Genomic DNA, 17,863 nt, shown 5'->3' with positions numbered 1-17,863 from the left:
AGTTGTCGACTAGGGTGGAGGAGTTGCTGTCGTTGTTGTTTTCCAGATGGAAGTTCAGGTCGCCGAGCAGGATGTAGGTGGTGGAGGTCAGTGCGGGGGCATGGGCCGGGTGATCTGTAGATGAGGATGCCTCTGAGGGTGGTTTTGGGGTCAGTGTGGATCTTGAAGTGCAGGTGTTTGGTGATGGTGAGGGTGTTGTCGGTGTTCGTGGAGACCCTGATGGTGTTCTTGTGGACGATGGCGATCCCTCCTCCGACTCCATTGGCGCGGTCTCTGCGGGCGATCTTGTATCTGTCGGGGATGGCCATTGCGATGTCTGGGGCGGAGGTTTCGTTCAGCCAGGTCTCGGTCAGGAAGGCGATGTCTGGGGATGCGGTGGTGAGATGGTCCCAGAGCTCGACGGCGTGCTTGCGTGCAGAGCAGGTGTTGAGCAGGATGCATCGTAGTTGGCCGGATCCCGTTGCTGCCGGTGTTTTGGCGTCGCTGGTGGAGGTGAAGGTGCAGTTTCGGCAGGTAAAGGGGCTGTGGGTGCGCTTGGGGGTGGCTTTGTAGCAGTTGAGGGTCCATCTGTGGTTGAGAGCGATTAGGGTGTTGGCGTTGTAGTGGAGTCTTGCTCTGTCGATGGCGTGGGGGCCAGGGGTCCTGGTGCTGGGCACGGTCCAGGCACGGACGGGTGCAGACGGGCTTGCCTTAGGCACGCTTTCGGCAAGCAGGGGCCGCCATTTAAGCAGAGGTGGGGAGGGAGGATCAGCTGAGAGGCAGGAGGCGGGTGGGCAGAGCAGTGAATGAGCACCGGGGGGCAGTGCCGCAGGGGAGGCAGCGGCGGGAAACTCGGCCGGGGCAGAGCCTAAGGGGAAAAAAGAAAACGGAGTAGGCACCGTGAAAAGGAGGGAAAACAGGCGAGGGGCAACAGGCACGCAGGGTACAGAATGAAGAGGGCGGGGGCACAGGCACACAGGGAAAAGAGAGAAGAAGGCGGGCAGGGTACAGGCAAACAGCAGCAGAAGAAAATCAGCCGCGGCGGTGCCGGTATGCAGTCAGCTGCTAGGGCACCGTAGCGTGCACAGCAGGCACGAGATGGCAGGATGAAGACACAGCAGTGGTGGCGCTGCAGCGGAGGGGGAGCGACCTACCCGGAGATGATTTCATTTGTACATAGGAGGGATTCTGAACTCGTAAATGAGCTCGGGATGGGCAGAGGTATTTCTTTGCTTGGGTAAATTGGAAAACTTCACTTTGGAAACTGCTTTACCAGTGCAAAGACTTGCTGCCTGTAGCACATAAAACTGGCCTGTTTTCTATCCACAAACAATTGGAAGTAAACACATTGTCGGATCTACATGCAGCATTTAAAGACAGAATAAGCCCTCAACAGAACCATGACTGTCATGTACCCTCAGGCAAATGGGTAAGGTATGTATAAGGGGGAATGAATGACATAGCTGTTGCAAAAATTGGCCCACAAGGATTAGAGTATTTTCTGCTGAGACCAACTATGAACTTCGCCACCCGACTAAAGAAAAGATCTAATCAAATGCTGTTGATTAGGTCAGTGAAAGTCAACAGACTGTTCAGAGAGCAGCCGGTATTACCACTGATAGAGAGCATGGCAGTCTTCGCACGGCATAGAAAGAAACAGCAAAAAAAGTATTTGATCAAGAGACTGCGGGCCATATTATCCAGTAATTGCAATAATGATCGCAAAGCACTTAGTGTGTTTTTGTCTATCGCCGTCTATTGCTGAATTACATCGCCGTGTTAGCTGCGAATTAGCAAAACTTTGCTAACAGGTGATGTTCAAACCAGCGATAGACGGTGATAAACATAATTAGCGTATGAAATCAAGCGATGATTTCACAGCGCTAATGAAAAGCTTGTAAATATGGGAGTGTGGACTTAATCTGTCAATCCACCTCCCATTAAAAAGATAGCTAAATCAGGATTTTACCTGACGTTAGATTCCTGCGATAACCGCAGTTAGAGTGGCTATTTTTATCGCATCGCGTGTCCGGCTTGTTAATAGCGCGATGTTGTCTTTGCAACTATTTAGCTGTTGTTTTGTGAAGGAACGCCTACTTTGCATCTAATTAGCGATGCGAGGCGTTAGTAAACTGATGCTAACATGTGCTAATGCATGTTATCGGCGCATTGATGATATGGAGATAAATATTTCGCCACTTTTCGGCCAAAAACAGCCGTTAAAGCGGTGATGTTGGGCTTGATAATATGCCCCTGCACTGCAATAAATCAGGAGGATGGGTAAGCAGACTGGCGGATGGGAGAGGATGCAAACGAAGTGTGAGAGCCTGCCATAGCAAGTAAATTAAACCAGGGAAGCATGGGAAAACAAGCACATTGTATGCAAACTGTTGCAGGAGCAGAAAAGGCGATGCAACATGCCAAGCTGCCAGGCACCACTTCCTATACACTGGCCTTTGTTCGACTAATAATGCTACTGGATGTGATACAGAAGGTCCATAGCACATTCTAAATCCAAGCGCTCTTGGTCCCAGACTCAACCATTCTAGTAGTTGCACTATCTTCAGGTAATCTGACCTCCCTGGCCCTTTCTCATAGGTAGAGAGATATCTGTGTGCATACTGAGAATGCATGTTGTGTTTACATCATGAGGCTAAGGAAAACTATGATTATTTTGTAGGGGTATAGCTTCAGGAGGGGTGTTTGAGGTGTGATCGTTCACCCAAAATAAAGGCATTCTTGGCTTGGCAGTTGGGTTCAGGGGCCCTGAGTTGGGTCTGCTATCTCTGTGTCGGTTTTTGGACAAAACAGCAACATTTGATGTAAATGAGAGAGACAGTGATAAACTTCTGGTGGATGAATTTTAAAATGTGAAATCAGATGACCTTGCTACAATACCAGCATCCGTGATTACCCAAATTGTGTGATCTTAGGCACATATTTCATTTCATAAAGCCTGCTGTTTTCTTTATTAGCTCATATGAGCCCATGTTTAAAATCTTAAGTTCAGGATGCGCGCTGTACAAGCACATCTTATATTTGATTTATTAGACTGCATCTATAATAAGAATCAACGTCACGTTTGGGTTTTGCATAGATACTGACTAGCCTCTTACTTGACTAATGGCATTGTCGTTGGAGGTGAGCCATAAATGTTTCTAAAAACTATCACTTTTAATAAATATCTGTCTGTACAGTGCCATAATATGATGTACTACAATAAAATACTTCTACATTTTAAAGATGTACACTTTTTTCAGTTTTGAAGAGATTGTATCATATTTGTATAATATGTTATATATTATGCAATATAATATATTATTTGTGTTGCATGAAATGCATGCCAAATGTTTTCACAGCTCAGCTCTGATTTGGTTTTCCCTTTTGATTTGCAACATGCCCTCCTCGATTTGCAACTTGGGCTAAGTAAATGGGGCAGTTAGTGACTTCATAAAAATGATCTGTAAAACGCAAGGACTAGAAACATGGATCCCTGCCCACATGCACTGATTTGACAACTCTACCAACAAGGCTTTTTGTAGCAGAGACAAAGCAGAGTGCATGCAGTGAAAATACATTTAAAATAACTAATCAGAGAAGTGGCAAGATGCCCACTGCATAGGTCGTGCCCTACACTCCTCCCTACCAATTGCCAGATGCGAATATTGCAGAGTCCCGGACAGCTCCACTGCCTGGAGGAGGAGCGGTACAAAAGGGGGTGGTGATGGACTGAGCATCTGAATCAATCAAACACTCACACCCAGTCAAAAGATCTGGGTTTAATCCATCACCGTTCTTTAGCCCACTCTTCCACCCCAGTTCAGACATGGCTATATGCAAATCAGTCTGACCCTTTGCCTCATGGGAACAGTCCAGCCCGAACTGCCGAGGCCATGCCTTCCCTGGACCGGAAACAAGCTTCTGAGGACCGGTTTCTGGCATTCCAGCCGTCTTCAGCCCGGCTTGCTTGAATCCAGTGGCAAAGTGAGCAAGGGACTCACATCTGAGCATACCCTGCCACACTTGTGGTGGCCAAAAGCGGTACAAAAGGGGGTGGTGATGGACGGAGCATCAGAATCAATCAAACACTCACACCCAGTCAAAAGATCTGGGTTTAATCCATCACCGTTCTTTAGCCCACTCTGCCACCCCAGTTCAGACATGGCTATATGCAAATCAGTCTGAACCTGTGCCTCATGGGAACAGTCCAGCCCGAACTGCCAAGCCATGCCTTCCCTGGACCGGAAACAAGCTTCCGAGGACCGGTTTCAGGCATTCCAGCCGTCTTCAGCCCGGCTTGCTTGAATCCAGTGGCAAAGTGAGCAAGGGACTCACGTCTGAGCATACCCTGCCACACTTGTGGTGGCCAAAAGCGGTACAAAAGGGGGTGGTGATGGACGGAGCATCTGAATCAATCAAACACTCACACCCAGTCAAAAGATCTGGGTTTAATCCATCACCGTTCTTTAGCCCACTCTGCCACCCCAGTTCAGACATGGCTATATGCAAATCAGTCTGACCCTGTGCCTCATGGGAACATTCCAGTCCGAACTGCCAAGCCATGCCTTCCCTGGACCGGAAACAAGCTTCAGAGGACCGGTTTCTGGCATTCCAGCCGTCTTCAGCCCGGCTTGCTTGAATCCAGTGGCAAAGTGAGCAAGGGACTCACGTCTGAGCATACCCTGCCACACTTGTGGTGGCCAAAAGTGGTACAAAAGGGGGTGGTGATGGACGGAGCATCTGAATCAATCAAACACTCAGACCCAGTCAAAAGATCTGGGTTTAATCCATCACCGTTCTTTAGCCCACTCTGCCACCCCAGTTCAGACATGGCTATATGCAAATCAGTCTGACCCTGTGCCTCATGGGAACAGTCCAGCCCGAACTGCCAAGCACAACAGCACCCCATAAGACTCTGGATGTCAATGTAGAGTCTGTGGTGTGGGTTGGAGCACCTGGCTGCTACAGACAAGTGAAGCTGATCATGAGCCATGGTGAATCAAAGATGGCAGCCATGATTCAGGGTTAGCGGCAGTGGTGGGTTGGCAGTGCATAGATGCCCCCTGCATGCTGATCCCATAAGGGGGAGGCAGATGGGGCCCCCTAAACCCCAGCATGAGCTGGGGCATTGCCTGGTACCTGGGCCAGCCTTGAGGGCCTCACAATAATGGTTGGGAGCCTTCCTGCAGCACCGAAGCACAGTAGGCACCGCAAAAAATGTACAACAACAGGGACCATATATAGAAACATGAACTGGGAATGAGGATGATTTGACTTATAGTGTCTATCATGCTACCTGGACAGCACAACAGCAAGAGCAGGGCTCTAAATACACAAAGGACACAAGCGTCTGCAGACAACGAGACACAGGCCCCCACCCAGAGAATGAGAGGTACAGTCTGCAGCCCTTGAGCTGGAGGGATTATTATAGATGATGCATTTTGGAGGTCTGAGTGCATAGCGACTTCTGGGGGCCATTGACCTCGCTGCGAGGGAGGATTTGGATGTAAGCTGAGCTTGACATACAATAGCTTGACTGGAGATCACAGGGAGAGGAAACTTGCAGTAATCAATTCTTTGCTTGCCACTCCCCTCCTCACCATTGCAGCCAGAGCTTAGAGTAAAGCTTAGTCAACCTGTCAGCATGATTGTGGAAGGCACACCCAAGTAATGTACATACAGGAGACAGGAGTCTGTGACTTAGCTGACATTGGGCCATTTGCAGTGAACCCCGGGTTAACCATACCCCCACTATGGCTTCATCTAAAGGCAAGAAAGACCACAATGTACAGGACATGCTCATGCGATCTAACATCACCTCGGATATGGAAGGCACATCATTCCAATGGAGCCAACTCACTGAAGACATGGGAGAAGACCCTGTGCCATTAGTGTGAGTTATCATGGAATCCCTTTTTAACTCCCTGAGAGTAGACCTTCAGACCGTGAAACATGAAATCTTGTTGAGGTGCGCAATTTCAGACAAGACCTGGGAGCCTTAGGAGACAGAGTGTTCATCCTGGCGAATAACAAGATAGCGACATGTTAGGAACTCCAACTCCTCCAGAAAGAGGTTTTGTGCCAAGAACAACAAATCAAACTCCAGGCCACACAGAGGACTTGAGAACTGTTCCTGCCATAATAACATCAGAATATGTGGGATATCGGTGGGTGCTGAAGACTCAGACATCATTGGCTATGTGTGGGCCTGTTCCAACTTAAAAACAATGGTTGAAGGAGGGTCAAGGGGACTATGTTTATAGACCATCCGAACTCAATACCCCTAATCAAACTACAACGAACACAAAGAGTTGGAGGGTCTGCTGGCAAACAGCGCTGAGTCTAAAAGGTCTTGTAAAGGAGACCACTCCTTTGCATTGCACTAACCCAGACCTAGTGGTCACATGACACAAGCCTCTGGTCGATATCCTATCAGCCCACCCATTTGGCGGAGCCTCGTCATGTAGGACGTCTAACCAGAGTGGTTAGTCAAAGCCCAGATGTAATGGCCAGACAACACACACTACTGGTTCAGATTGTTAAGGTGTCCATGCCACAGAGTGGTGCTGAAAAAGTGCAGTGCAAAAAATAAGGAATGAAATAAGTGATATTAAAATGACGGTCGAGGCAAAAGAAACATTTTTATTGATATTCACCAGGACGCCAGGTTAAAAAAGAAGTGTAAAACAGTGTGAAAAAATCACTGTGATGCTTTGCTGTGTTATGGATTAGGCCAACATGTTTCTGCCTACGGTGAAACTACACCGGCATTCTTCAGGGCCAGATACAAAAGATATTGCTACTGCAAAGATACACTCAAATGTTAATGTGTAAATTGAAAAGAAAAAGGACAGACCAAATCATCTGTTTAACGAGCTGTCCCATCAGGTTAAGTGGTCATGTAGACCATCCTACCGTATCCATCCGAATCAGTAGTTGGATAGAGAATGTGATCCTGTAAGTGGAAACAAAAACCACAACTCCTGTTTGTTCTAAAACATAACAAACTTGTCACATGTACAAAACATTTTATAGACTCAGCAGGGCCAATTCGTACTAGAACCGCCAGACACAGTAAAGGTTGCATTTAGAGTAAACCAGCAGTCATTGCTAAACATTATTTTCGAAAATGTATACGACTTACCCAGCAGTATGTGGGAGTCAAGCCTCACCTCACCCGGCAACGGCTCGGAGAATGAGGCCCCGCTCTATGCACAGAAAAAAATAGAGCATGTAAGCCAAGGTGACTCAGGGGTCTCCCAAGTCTCCCTAGTCAGTGTTAAATTATACTATCTGTGCATATAAAAAAACTGATTGTGTGTCTACCCATAAAGATCGCTGTCCCATGGAGATCAAAAAAGGGTGAAACTGATAGACAAAGCTAGTCTCTGACTGACCGGGTCAACCAGGAGTGTATACCCCCATTACCCACACAAAAATTATAAGGTAGGCAGTTAATTGATCACTCAGAACCCTAACACAATCAAGAAATAGAAATAAACTGTGTTCCTCAAGAGTGAAATTAGATGGGTGATAGAACTGAGTGACAGGACCTTAGCCCTGTGCTTAGCTGTGAGGGAATAACAAACACAACTCAACCTACACTTGTAACTATAAACTAATAGGTACAGAGTCCCTCAGTAAGCCTAAAGAGCCTGGAGGAGCGTGCCCTGGTCTGTCTACTCACCTCTCCGTCGGTACCTCTCGGCAAAAACCAGAGCCGAAGGGAAGGCAACGAGGAGAGGTCGGGCTCGTCTTTTTATATTCAGCTTAATTGGCAGAAACGGCAACAGCTGTTAACCTATCGCCGTTGTCGATATTGCGCGAAACCATACAGCGCGCATGCGCCGCAGAGCGACGCTACTCAGCCTACAATGTACAGAACACCGGGCATGCGCGATACCATGAAGCCTGCCACCGCGTGCTGGGGGTGTGTCTGTGGTTGAGACGAGCGCGCTGGGCATGCGCGAAGAGGTAGCGCATGCCCCAGACTCGGTGACCAGGCGTCCGTGGTGCGCGCATGCCTAGCAGTATGCAAACAATGCTCCGACACGGCCAATGGTGGTCTAGCCTCGTTTCCCAGCAGCTGCTAACTGATCATCAAACCCGTGGCAATCTCAAAGCGGCAATAGGTGATTTAATAATCATAAACCGCCCATATGGCAGAACCAAATTTACTCAATGGACAAATAGTAACTAAGGCGCTGCTATCATCTGTTATGCGCTAATGTTCACTGCATTCAAAAAGTTAGTTAGGGCTATGGTGCAAATGTTGGCGTAGTGTGTAAACATTTGGAAAAAGAGCACTTTATGTCAGCATGTCAAACCTTGTATAAAGAATGGATCTAAACCTAGGAAAAATAGGTCGCTATGGGTCGGATAAGCCCTAACCTTTGGAAACAGAGCCAGCTAAACCTATAGCTTAGATAAGATGGGAACAGCAGTGGAGCGACCAATGCCTAACCTAGTTCCTATTGGCTTGTTGGAATAGTGATGAAGGATTACTGACAAGTGCTACACTGTATAGGTCACTACAAGGAACTCCATCCTATGAAGTGTAAATCGAGCCATCTAAGAGTATGCAGAGTAGGTGAATTATAGAAGACAGCATCCTAGGAGAATCCCCGATGGTCAGATGGACACCCAAGGTATGTTGTCATTCAGCCCCGAGACGTCAGTTTTCAATTTGAAAATCCAGCGCTGTTCCTTGATAAAAAGAAACCTTGAGATATCTGTTATGTGTGGTGGGATGAATGGTTGTTCCAAAACCACCCACCTCAGGTCGTCAGCTTTATGCTTCTTGATTAGAAAATGGTTCGTCAGGCAGGTCGACTGTTTATTGCACCGTATCGTGCTCTTGTGTTCGCTGATACGCAGCTTGACTTTTCTGGTGGTGTGTCCGATATAGGCCAGACCACATGGGCATGTGATCATATAGATCAATCTCTCCGAGTTGCAGTTGGTATGATTAAGCAATTTCCACGGTCTCGAAGTTCCGATGTCAATGGAAACGGTCTTGCGGGTCTGTGGACAAGACGTACAATTACCACAGGGGTAGTGCCCTTGAACCGGAGTCGTATTCCAGATGGTATCCAAGGTTGTGGTAGTTTCCTTCCTCTGCGTCCGCGGTCTTGTATGGACCAGGCTGTCTCTGATACTGGACCCTCGTTTAAAGGCAAACAGGGGCCTGGGTATGACACCAGACGCTGTATTCAAAATTTTCCAGTGCTTCAAGACGGTTTTCTTTACCAAATTCGATCTGGTGCTGAAAGTATGTACCATCGTGAGCCTCTCAGAAGGTGCTTTGTTGTGTCGGTGTTCAATCAATGCCTCTCGATTGTTATTGAAGGCTCTTTTGTGAGCCCGACGTATCAGTTGATTAGGGTAATGCCGCTCCTTCAGGTTGCACGATAATTGTCATACCGGAGCTTCCACCCACAGTCATTACGTGACAATCTGCCAGTGGGCCAATTTCTGAGGGTCCGGCGTAACTGCTCCTCCAATCATTTGTATGAACAACATGCGAGGGAATTATCGTGGGTCCAGTATCAGAGACAGCCTGGTCCATACAAGACCGCGGACGCAGAGGAAGGAAACTACCACAACCTTGGATACCATCTGGAATACGACTCCGGTTCAAGGGCACTACCCCTGTGGTAATTGTACGTCTTGTCCACAGACCCGCAAGACCGTTTCCATTGACATCGGAACTTCGAGACCGTGGAAATTGCTTAATCATACCAACTGCAACTCGGAGAGATTGATCTATATGATCACATGCCCATGTGGTCTGGCCTATATCGGACACACCACCAGAAAAGTCAAGCTGCGTATCAGCGAACACAAGAGCACGATACGGTGCAATAAACAGTCGACCTGCCTGACGAACCATTTTCTAATCAAGAAGCATAAAGCTGACGACCTGAGGTGGGTGGTTTTGGAACAACCATTCATCCCACCACACATAACAGATATCTCAAGGTTTCTTTTTATCAAGGAACAGTGCTGGATTTTCAAATTGAAAACTGACGTCTCGGGGCTGAATGACAACATACCTTGGGTGTCCATCTGACCATCGGGGATTCTCCTAGGATGCTGTCTTCTATAATTCACCTACTCTGCATACTCTTAGATGGCTCGATTTACACTTCATAGGATGGAGTTCCTTATAGTGACCTATACAGTGTAGCACTTGTCAGTAATCCTTCATCACTATTCCAACAAGCCAATAGGAACTAGGTTAGGCATTGGTCGCTCCACTGCTGTTCCCATCTTATCTAAGCTATAGGTTTAGCTGGCTCTGTTTCCAAAGGTTAGGGCTTATCCGACCCATAGCGACCTATTTTTCCTAGGTTTAGATCCATTCTTTATACAAGGTTTGACATGCTGACATAAAGTGCTCTTTTTCCAAATGTTTACACACTACGCCAACATTTGCACCATAGCCCTAACTAACTTTTTGAATGCAGTGAACATTAGCGCATAACAGATGATAGCAGCGCCTTAGTTACTATTTGTCCATTGAGTAAATTTGGTTCTGCCATATGGGCGGTTTATGATTATTAAATCACCTATTGCCGCTTTGAGATTGCCACGGGTTTGATGATCAGTTAGCAGCTGCTGGGAAACGAGGCTAGACCACCATTGGCCGTGTCGGAGCATTGTTTGCATACTGCTAGGCATGCGCGCACCACGGACGCCTGGTCACCGAGTCTGGGGCATGCGCTACCTCTTCGCGCATGCCCAGCGCGCTCGTCTCAACCACAGACACACCCCCAGCACGCGGTGGCAGGCTTCATGGTATCGCGCATGCCCGGTGTTCTGTACATTGTAGGCTGAGTAGCGTCGCTCTGCGGCGCATGCGCGCTGTATGGTTTCGCGCAATATCGACAACGGCGATAGGTTAACAGCTGTTGCCGTTTCTGCCAATTAAGCTGAATATAAAAAGACGAGCCCGACCTCTCCTCGTTGCCTTCCCTTCGGCTCTGGTTTTTGCCGAGAGGTACCGACGGAGAGGTGAGTAGACAGACCAGGGCACGCTCCTCCAGGCTCTTTAGGCTTACTGAGGGACTCTGTACCTATTAGTTTATAGTTACAAGTGTAGGTTGAGTTGTGTTTGTTATTCCCTCACAGCTAAGCACAGGGCTAAGGTCCTGTCACTCAGTTCTATCACCCATCTAATTTCACTCTTGAGTAACACAGTTTATTTCTATTTCTTGATTGTGTTAGGGTTCTGAGTGATCAATTAACTGCCTACCTTATAATTTTTGTGTGGGTAATGGGGGTATACACTCCTGGTTGACCCGGTCAGTCAGAGACTAGCTTTGTCTATCAGTTTCACCCTTTTTTGATCTCCATGTGACAGCGATCTTTATGGGTAGACACACAATCAGTTTTTTTATATGCACAGATAGTATAATTTAACACTGACTAGGGAGACTTGGGAGACCCCTGAGTCACCTTGGCTTACATGCTCTATTTTTTTCTGTGCATAGAGCGGGGCCTCATTCTCCGAGCCGTTGCCGGGTGAGGTGAGGCTTGACTCCCACATACTGCTGGGTAAGTCGTATACATTTTCGAAAATAATGTTTAGCAATGACTGCTGGTTTACTCTAAATGCAACCTTTACTGTGTCTGGCGGTTCTAGTACGAATTGGCCCTGCTGAGTCTATAAAATGTTTTGTACATGTGACAAGTTTGTTATGTTTTAGAACAAACAGGAGTTGTGGTTTTTGTTTCCACTTACAGGATCACATTCTCTATCCAACTACTGATTCGGATGGATACCGTAGGATGGTCTACATGACCACTTAACCTGATGGGACAGCTCGTTAAACAGATGATTTGGTCTGTCCTTTTTCTTTTCAATTTACACATTAACATTTGAGTGTATCTTTGCAGTAGCAATATCTTTTGTATCTGGCCCTGAAGAATGCCGGTGTAGTTTCACCGTAGGCAGAAACATGTTGGCCTAATCCATAACACAGCAAAGCATCACAGTGATTTTTTCACACTGTTTTACACTTCTTTTTTAACCTGGCGTCCTGGTGAATATCAATAAAAATGTTTCTTTTGCCTCGACCGTCATTTTAATATCACTTATTTCATTCCTTATTTTTTGCACTGCACTTTTTCAGCACCACTCTGTGGCATGGACACCTTAACAATCTGAACCAGTAGTGTGTGTTGTCTGGCCATTACATCTGGGCTTTGACTAACCACTCTGGTTAGACGTCCTACATGACGAGGCTCCGCCAAATGGGTGGGCTGATAGGATATCGACCAGAGGCTTGTGTCATGTGACCACTAGGTCTGGGTTAGTGCAATGCAAAGGAGTGGTCTCCTTTACAAGACCTTTTAGACTCAGCGCTGTTTGCCAGCAGACCCTCCAACTCTTTGTGTTCGTTCCTGTTCCAACTTACCCTGAGTCCATCCAGAGAAGGGAGCATTCAATTAGATAGAGTCCACGGAGTGGGTCACCCTGGTAGAAACAATGCACACCAGATAACTTAGCTTCCATCTACAATTTCCAGCTGAAAGAGGAGATTCTCAAGTAAGGCAGGAATATGAAGCCCCTCCATTAGGTGACTCTGTTCCAGGACCTTTCTGCAATCACACTCCAGCGACATCGGAATTCCCGCCCATCACCGACTTTCTTTGGAGCAAAGAAGTCTGATACGGTTGGCAAACACAATTCCAAGCGTCCACAGCGTTTGAGCAAAATATCAAATAATATTGTGTCAAGAATTTCGAAATGTCAAAAATATTTTCAACAGGAATTATAGAAGGCAAACAATACTGTTTTAAATTTAAATGTTCTTTTTAATATTGCTTTAAAAAATATCAGTTTGGAAAATATTGCATGAAACATCATTTATAAATGTTATTTTGTATGTCATGTATTGTAGTATGTTTGATTCTATGTTTATGAATTTGTTTTATTTGTGTTTTAGTTAGAGAGTTAATTTTAGGTGTATTAATTTTTAATAATTATGGATTTGTCACTTTTTAGCAGCAGGATATTGGGTTTTTAGGGGACCAGGTTGGAGGTTTAAAAAAAAAATAGATATGTTACTATACTTAATGTTCATTATTTTAATAATACGCAAATCAATATTTTGAAATGTAATAATTTATTTTGGCAATTATAATAATTTGTAATTAATCATTTTAATAAAATGGCATTGTTTTAAGTTACATATTTAAATCCATGACCTGTTATAAATTAAAATAATTAACAATAATGTAAAACAAAAAATTAAAAGGTTATATTGTTTTTGTATGTCATTGTAAAAATAAATTCTTGTTTTTAAATTGTTTTATATACTTTTACTTTACCATTTTTTATTTGGGATTATGATTCTATTTTATGGTCCTCAGTAACCATAGATATTGTTGTAAATATTTAAAATAACATAATAATTATTAATAGTAATACAAATATTATTTTATATGTAAATAAGTGAATGAATGAATATCACATTTGTAGAACTAGGCTGGGGACTGACAGATATCCTTATGTGAGGGCACCGGGAGGCAAATGGACGGAGGAATAAATGGTTAGATTAAGGAATAGCAGAAGGTATTGGAGGCAAAGAAGAGCCAGGTCTGTAGCCATTTTCTAAATTTAACTTCAGTGTCAATGAAGTGGAGAGAGCTGGCGAGATGGTTCCAAGCTTTAGAGCCCCGCACCATAAAGGACTCCCCAACCCCCCGAATTTCAATCTTTAGAGTGGAGACTTTAAAAGATTGTCAGTAAAGGATCTTAGCATCCTCTGTGGCCGTTAGTGGCAGAACCGGGCAGTCTGTATTTGGGACTGGTGGACTTGAAGGCTCTTAAGACTTATTGTAGGATCTTAAATAGGATCTTCCTGCGGATGGGTAGCCAAAGGAGTAATTTCAGGGCTGCTGAAGCAGAGCTCCACTTGGGGAGTTGCAGCACCAATCTTGCAGCTGCATGGAGCCTATGGATTAGGTGTTTGGAGCAGCCTGCATAAAGAAGTCAAGCATTGACATAATTAGGGTGAAGGCAACAGTCTTCCTGGAGTGAGAGGGAGGAAGTGAAATATTTTTTATGGATTAAATTAGGTTAAAACACATGCCTGCCACTGCTGAGGCGTCTGAGTGAAAGGAGAGGGCAGTGTCAAATTTGACCACTAGATTTTGTGCTACTTCCACGGTGGCAGGAGGTGGGGGTACAGAGTTAGGCCACCATTGGATAGGTGAGAAAAGATTTGATTTGCCAAAAAAACAAATTTCGGTTGTGTCTGTGTTGCATTTGTGGTGATTGTTTTGCATCCAGAGGATGCTATTGGAGAAGAATTTTTGAAAGTTGAGTTGGGAGCTGAAATAACTTATGTCTAAAAATAGGATCCACTGTTTATCATCAGCGTAGGATGTTGTAGCGATTCCAGATGAGGCCATCAGGGTAATGAGGGGGTCAGGGTAATGAGGGGGTCAAATAAATATTGAATATGGGGGGATAAAGGATGAATCCTGTGGTACTCCAATTATGACTGATTTTTTTGGCTGACAAACAGTTTGTCCTCTGTCATTCAGGAAGTATTTAATTGAGGATAGAGCCTTGTGGGAGATCCCCTGTTTCATGGATCTGCAGGAGGAGTACGGAGTGGGAGATGGTATTAAATGCTGCAGAGAGATCAAGCAATATCAAGACCGTGTTGTTGCCAGCATGCAGCTCCTTTTTGACGGTTTAGATACTTTAAGTAGGGGTGACTCTGTAGTGAATTTGGGTTTTAAACAGGATTGCTGGATGTGTATTGACTTTGAATTTTCTAGGAAAGAGATGAGTTGATCATTTATGATTTTTTCCAGTATTGTGGTTAATACCAGAAGTAGGGAAATGGGCATAAGGTTCGAGAGGGTGGTGGGATTTGCAATGTTTTTTTTTGTTGGGGTTTTACAACTGGCAGTTTCCATGCTGAGAAGACTACTGCTGAGGCGAAGGATGGGTTGAGAATCTGATTGATTAGTGGGTTGACAATGGCTATGGCTGTGTGTAGTATGGTTGGCTTGCATGGGCCATAGGGAGAGCCGGAATCGCAGGACAGGATGACTTGATATGATTTAGGTAGAGAAATCTCCTGGAAGTTGGTCAGTCTGCCATCTATAGTATTAGGAAGATTGCCTGGGTTGGGGTCAGTTGTGAGGTCGGTTGTGAAAGGAAGTTTTGTGAACCCATGTTGTACGATCTGAATATCTGAATCATTTTTTTTCCATTCTTTGTATTGAACATGTTCCCAACAGATGAACGTTAAGTTCATCTTTGCATTGCAAGTCATGAAATACAGGAGATCACACCTCAACAGTCTTAACCAGAACACAAGTATGGATATCAACAAATTATTCCCATATACTATGACTCTATTCTAGTCTTAGCAGACCCGGCTACCCAAGCCTCTGCTGCTCTCCTGAGGCGGAAGCCGGGAGATGTGTTGTATGCCATACTTTTAATCTTTCCTTTACTTTGTTTGCTATCATTTATATTTACTTGCCAAATCGCCGTATTTTAAATTTACCCTGCATCCATTCGGTGCTCAGCCGAGTTAGGCGCTGAGTTATCACGGACACAGAGGCGGTGGAACATTTGAGCGGCCATCTTTGGGGAAGGTTAATCAGGGTAGCGGTCTAGGCGCCAGCATAAAAAGAGGAAGTGCGGGCAAACGCAAGACTCTGCTGCTCTCCTGAGGTGGAAGCCTGGAGATGTGTGTGTGCCATACTTTTAATCTTTCCTTTACTTTGTTTGCTATCATTTATATTTACTTGCCAAATCGCCGTATTTTAAATTTACCCTGCATCCATTCGGTGCTCAGCCGAGTTAGGCGCTGAGTTATCACGGACACAGAGGCGGTGGAACATTTGAGCGCCATCTTTGGGGGAGGTTAATCAGGGTAGAGGTCTAGGCGCCAGCATAAAAGGAGGACATGCGGGCAAGCGCAAGACTCTGCTGCTCTCCTGAGGCGGAAGCCGGGAGTTGTGTTGTGTGCCATACTTTTAATCTTTCCTTTACTTTGTTTGCTATCATTTATATTTACCTGCCAAATCGCCGTATTTAAAATTTACCCTGCATCCATTCGGTGCTCAGCCGAGTTAGGCGCTGAGTTATCACGGACACAGAGGCGGGGGAACATTTGAGCGCCATCTTTGGGGGAAGTTAATCAGGGTAGCGGTCTAGGCGCCAGCATAAAAGGAGGAAGTGCGGGCAAGCGCAAGACTCTGCTGCTCTCCTGAGGCGGAAGCCGGGAGATGTGTTGCGTTCCATACTTATAATCTTTCCTTTACTTTGTTTGCTATCATTTATATTTACTTGCCAAATCGCCATAATTTAAGTTTACCCCGCATCCATTCGGTGCTCAGCCGAGTTAGGCGCTGAGTTATCACGGACACAGAGGCGGTGGAACATTTGAGCGGCCATCTTTGGGGAGGTTAATCAAGGTAGCGGTCTAGGCGCCAGCATAAAAGGAGGAAGTGCAGGCAAGCGCGAGACTCTGCTGCTCTCCTGAGGCGGAAGCCGGGAGATGTGTTGTGTGCCATACTTTTAATCTTTCCTTTACTTTGTTTGCTATCATTTATATTTGGTAAACAACCTTTACAACGCAACTTTTACCACGCAGTGCCTTTACAACGCAACTTTTACAATGCAAACTATTACAACGCATTGCGCTGGGGGGGCGCTCTAGGATAGGGAATAGGTTTAATGTACTATCCAACACCTTCCCTATTATCCACGGGGACTGGAGTTGGAATAGTACATTAAACAATTCACTATCCAGCGCCTAAAAGCACTATGCGTTGTAAAAACCGCGTTGTAAAAGCATGCGATGTAAAAGCATGCGTTGTAATGTCATACATCCTTTATATTTACTTGCCAAATCGCCGTATTTTAAATTTACCCCGCATCCATTCGGTGCTCAGCTGAGTTAGGCGCTGAGTTATCACGGACACAGAGGCGGTGGAACATTTGAGCGGCCATCTTTGGGGGAGGTTAATCAGGGTAGCGGCCTAGGCGCCAGCATAAAAGGAGACGAACATGCCTCCGTGCAGCAGACGCGAGCAGCGGGCGCATCGTCATAGCGCCGAAGTCACGCCTAAGTCCAGCCAGTCTGCGCCCGTCCGCACTGAGGACGCGCCAGGGGCCAGGGAGGCTGGCCTTATTACCTACCCCCAAGTAAGTCCTCTCTATTCCCTGCATGAGTTGCTGGCATTAAAACCCCATAGGCAAGCTTGTCATCATGCGTCCCCTCCAGAGGCATTCTCTGCTGATTTTATTTGTAGGTGCCTGAAAATAGACAGTTGTTGCACACCTCCTGTCCCGCTGAAGAAGCATTTTACTTCCAAGATGCAAAACCCTATTTCATCTACCTCAGAAACCGGCTTCCTTATTAATGCTAGGTCCCTAGTTATAAATAATATTGCTTTTAGGGATTTCGTCTCCGATAGAAAGCCATCTTGGGCCTCCATCACAGAAACCTGGGCATCGGAATCCACGGGTCCTGAGATCAGGAATGATATTCCTGAGGGTTACGCTCTAGCTCAGATGGATAGAGTTGGCCGGAGGGGGGGTGGACTGGGCATACTGTATAAGAGTTCTTTGAAATGTCGTACGGAGCCCCCTTCCTCCCCGTCGGACTCTTTTCAGGCCATTCATTTCTCCCTCAATTCCTCTCCTACTACCTCCTTCTCGGGCCTTCTGATTTATAGGCCTCCGGGCCCTAGGTCGGCTTTCAGCCACGACTTGTTGAAAATCCTGAAACCTTTCATTGACAGACCCAATATGACCATATTAGGTGATTTTAATTTTCATCTTGAAAACACAAATTCCAGTGACACCTCTTCTCTGATAGACTCCTTGGGGATTTTTGCA

Source organism: Lissotriton helveticus, chromosome 1_1 (genome assembly GCF_964261635.1).
Source record: "Lissotriton helveticus chromosome 1_1, aLisHel1.1, whole genome shotgun sequence".
Taxonomy (NCBI): domain Eukaryota; kingdom Metazoa; phylum Chordata; class Amphibia; order Caudata; family Salamandridae; genus Lissotriton; species Lissotriton helveticus.
This window is presented reverse-complemented; position numbering follows the sequence as displayed.